The sequence below is a fragment of the Morus notabilis genome, unplaced genomic scaffold, assembly GCF_000414095.1.
Source record: "Morus notabilis unplaced genomic scaffold, ASM41409v2 Scaffold168, whole genome shotgun sequence".
Taxonomy (NCBI): domain Eukaryota; kingdom Viridiplantae; phylum Streptophyta; class Magnoliopsida; order Rosales; family Moraceae; genus Morus; species Morus notabilis.
The window spans coordinates 282,872-288,184 of record NW_010367753.1 but is presented as its reverse complement, the minus strand read 5'-3'; positions in this window follow the sequence as shown (position 1 = coordinate 288,184).

The window sequence follows — 5,313 nt, the reverse complement described above, 5'->3', positions numbered from 1 at the left end:
CGCCACTCTTCTCCGACTGCCCCCCCTCGCCCGCCGCCGCCGCTCTTCTTCAACTGCCTCATGTAAAAATTCACGTTCATTTTTAATATATTTATTTAATATATTTAATATTATTATTCATTCAATATATTATTAATTTAAATATTATTACATGTTTTCAAAAATTAAACCACCAAACGCAGTTTCAGTTTTTTTTAAAACTAAAATCAATCTCTGAATAAAACTACCAAACGCATTTCAGAAATAATTCCAAAATGAAAATGAAAACGTTTTCATTTCTATTTTCATACAAAAAATAAAATCATTTTGGAACCAATTCCAAACGCACCCTATATAACTTGATGATATGCCTCTACTATCATCATACTAACAGTACTTTTTACCTAATTTTTGGGACGTTTAGAATGGAGATTCGGTTCTTGATTCGAATTATGGTTCGTGGCTCGCTACAATATTTTTTCTTATAAAAAATATACGTAAATTAAAAATAATTTTGATCTCATAATTTTAATCTATGAACCAAACGTCTTCTTAATTTTCTTGATTTCTTTTTTATTAAGGGGGATTCGACATAATTATAAAAGTGCAGGGCTTCTAACTACTTTCCGACAAATTTCACGTGTAAGAAACTTATGACCGACCTTAAGCATACATATTGAATTTAAGCCAACACGTAGCTTTATTAAGATTACGTGCTCTTGACGTTAACATATTCAATAGTACATTTTTGCCGCTGAATGAATTGTATCGAAACACCCAAGAAACAAAGGAAAGAAAGAATAACTGATCAAATAGGCTTTAATTTAGTTTATCTCTTCCAATCATAAAATTCATAATTCAAAAAAAAAAAAAAAAAAAAAAAGAACAACAAGGCGTCATCTGGCGTCAGGCAATTGACTAGGAGGCTAAGAGTATGTTTGGTAGGAAAAAAAAGTAGAAAGAAGGAAGAACGTGGAGAGATTTTGGGAGAGAAAATGAAAATATAGGTTGTTTGGGAGGAGAGAAAAGAGACATGGAGAGAAAATAGAGTGGAAAATAATATATGTGGGCCCCACTATTTTTTTTTCTTTCCACAAGTGGGCAGAAAATGAGATGAAAAATAGGGACAACTCATTAAAGTGAGCAAAGTTACTAAACTACCCTTTTCTCCATTAACATTCAAGCAAAAAATTTAAGGATATAAAAGTAATTTACGAGTAAGATTTTTTCTTTACTCTCAATTTAACTTCCAATACCAAACAAGTGAAGGTAAGCTCATTTTCTTTCTATCTTCTCATACCAAACAACATAAAAGAAAATCAATTTCCTTTCCATCATTGCTATTTTCCATCACTTCCATATTTCCTTTCTATCATATTTTCTTTCTTTCCTACCAAACATAGCATAAAACAACACAGTGAACTATTCCACTAGAGAGAGAACTTAAAGAAGGAAGCAATTATGGATGAGAATTCGTGTTACGTGTCGTGTTTAGATCGTTTCTTTTTAAATTTACAGTCAATCCGAACACGACCCGTGACACGAAATTTTTTAAAAACCGTAATATGAACACGACACGACCACTTTATGGGTTGATACGACACGATACGAAAATGACCCGTGACACGAAATTGACTTGTGAACCTGAAATTGACATGAAAATTATATACTCTTATTTAGTTTTTTACATATTAGAAATAACATAAAATTCATAACACACTAAAATACAATAACATCCATTGAAATTAAGCAAATAATAGTATAATATTTTGAGTATAACTATCATGATATCACAAGTTTATAATAAAATAAAAAATATGTAATGAAAAATATATGTATTTTTTAGTTTTTTACGAGTTTCGTGTCGTGTTCGGGTTAAGCTGGTTCAACCCGAAATTGACAAGTGTTTTTCGTGTCAATTTCAGGTCGACCTAATTCTGACCCAAACCTTTTTTTTCTCAACTCTAACCCGCGAAATTTGTATCATTTTCAAGTTATGTTATCGTGTCGTGACTTATATTACGGGTTCTATAAACAATGAATGTTTTCGGCGGTCAAAGTACAAAATATTGACGAGCAGTACTGGAAAATTGGAAAATTGGAAAATTCTAACCTTAAGTGGTGATGCTCTTTAGTAATTTTAAATTTCGACTTCACACGATATTTACAGTCAAGTTCATAATTTCACGCAATGGTACAAAGATGCGTCACGTTTTGAACGAAACTTGAGGCGAATATAGATGAGTTTTCGAGTAAATTACAAATTAAGCTAAATAACAGACTATAAAAGTCAGAGCACCAAAAAGAAAAGGAACCTTATATATGAAATGGTTGTAATTGAACAGTATTAATTTATATATATATATATATATTTCCTAAGATTCTCGGAAAAAGTTATTTATATTTTATTGGATATTAGCCTAATTATTCAGTTCAATGCGTGCCATGTTGCAAGCGCTAACTATGAGTAAATTATGAGCTGGCAAGTTGTACGACGTAGTTTTTCTCACTAAAAGAAAGGGGTTTAACCTTATTTCTAGTTGCAGTCGTTTAATTAATCGAGAATTCTATATTAGTTTAGTATGAATCGACATATTCTTTATTGAATGGTCCCATGCATACAATTAACCTATTTCTGTATTATTTGGTTGTTATAACTTAGGAAAGACGCACGTCCTTCACCACATAAAACAATTTTTTTTGAATAAAATTATTTTGGTATCATGTGTTATAGCAAAACATACTCTTAGTATCCTATTTTTTTGATAATATTAAAGCGGTATCTCAACTTTTTTAAGAATATCTTTTTGGTACCCTTAAACTAATTTTTGAGATGTAAAATAACCTTTGTACCCTTTTATTTAATTAATCAAAAACTAATAAATCTAGGAAAATAAATCATGAACTTTTTTATTTTGTTACATTCTTTTAAATATTTTAATGTTTTAAAATATTTTTAGATTTTAAAAAAAAAATAGTTTTTTATTTAATTGATAAGAAGAGTAATTTGGATATTACATATCCTAAAAATTAGTTTTAGGGTACCCAGAAGATGTTTTTAAAAATGTCAAGCTACCATTTTAATATTATAAAAAACATAGAGTACCAAGAACATATTTCGCTATAATATAGGGTACCAAAATGATTTTATCTTTTTTTTACAACAATAAAAACAAATACCTATTTACCAATTAATAAAAACAAATATTAGGGATAGAAAAATCTGAAAAATGGTAAATTTTGCTTATGGTGATTACCACCTTTAATTTGAGGGTCTAAAGTCTTAAACCCACGTTTGAGTACATAAAAAATAAAAATAAAAAAGAGCCCAGTTTATTATCTTATATAAAATCTCAAAATAAAAATAAAATAGAGAGAGAGAGAGAGAGAGAGAGAGAGAGAGAGAGAGAGAGAGAGAGAGAGAGAGAGAGAGAGAGAGAGAGAGAGAGAGAGAGAGAGAGAGAGAGAGAGAGAGAGAGAGAGAGAGAGAGAGAGAGAGAGAGAGAGAGAGAGAGAGAGAGAGAGAGAGAGAGAGAGAGAGAGAGAGAGAGAGAGAGAGAGAGAGAGAGAGAGAGAGAGAGAGAGAGAGAGAGAGAGAGAGGAGCCGTTGTGAATGGGGAATCTACATTGTATTTTGTATATAGACGAGCATTGAGCTGTTGAGTAGTTAGTGCTCCAAGATATTTGGAGCAGCTCTTTATTAGACTCGCATGCTAAAATTCTCAAAAGGATTCACCAATAGACATTTAATAATCTTATCTTATCTTGAAAAAGGTTGTTTATACATGTGGTGTGGAATGGGGTGGACATAATGTGCTTATCGGCCAAGTATGGTGGAAAATACAAGCTCTTTGGAGACTAAGACGGCCACGATACCCTCCAAGAATCGTAATTTTTATGGATTTAAAAGATATTTCATATATATATATATATATATATTTTGCAAATTTGAATCTAAGTTATTAGACTAGATAAATATTGTTAAGTAGTTCAAGAGATCATAAAAGGAATTACTATACCGGTACACATGCGGAAGTGATTTTTCCTGGTTCTAGTTTCGATCCACAATACTCCATAGCCTCGATTATAATACTTATGCTCCAAGCTACGATTCTTCATGGACACGATGATAGTCACAATCTTGATTGTTCATGATGTTAATAATGGTTAACTCTCATCTCATAAATCCTGCAATTTTTTTATTTTTATTATTATTTGTTTTTACATTCAAAGCATCGGAAGAAAATTTTGTAACAAAAAAAGTTTCGCAAGCAAAAGATCATAATAAAATTCCGACTAATGAAAAAAAAAAAAAAAAAACTTCAACATCATATTAAAAGGAATAAGTTTCTATAAATTACACATCTTATAGTAAAAGGACTAACATGAAACTTTTTCGCCTAAGGCCTCCTACCTATCATGATTCATGTTGCTAAACATGCATAGGCATTAAATTATTAATTAATTAATTAATTTTATGATAGTTTATGAACATGGATAATTTAGAACATGGATAATTTAGAACATATACAGTTTTTAATTAAACGCGTATTTATTGCTCTGTCATTGGAAAGGGAAAAACTTTGGGTGCGTTTGGAATTGGTTCCAAAACGTTTTTGTTTTTTGTACGAAAATGGAAATGAAAACGTTTTCATTTTTATTTTTGAATTATTTCTAAAAATGTGTTTGGTAGTTTTATTTAGAGATTAATTTCAGTTTTAAAAAAAAACTGAAACTGCGTTTGGTGGTTTCATTTTTGAAAACATGTAATATTATTTAATATATTAAATAAATAATAATTGAATCACAAATAAAAACACTAATAATTAATAAAATATGGAATTTACAATATTAGCTTAAATTATTGTCGCCTATACGAATCCCACATTTGATTAGCAAGATGATCCCTAAAATTAATCATGTAATTACGTTGTTGCCGACCACCCATTTCAGATGTTTCTGCTTCTTGTGCATCCATACCATGTTGTTGTTCCTGTTGCCCTTCTTGTTCTCCCTCAATATATTCTACGGGCAAATCGACCTCATATTGTCTAAATAGAGGATCATCTCGCGCGTGCATCTTAATTAAATTGTGGATCACACAACAAGCTATTGGTATACCATTTTGTCTTGGCATCCAATAATTGGTCATATGCCTAAGAATTTTAAACCTTGCTTTCAAGACCCCAAAGCACCTCTTTATGCAATTACGCAGTGAAGAGTGATAATAATTGGATAACTCTTGTGGTCCCGTTAGTTGACCACTATTTCTAAACTGTTGAATATGGTACCTCTGACCACGAAATGGTGCCAAAAAGCCTTGCGTGTTACTGT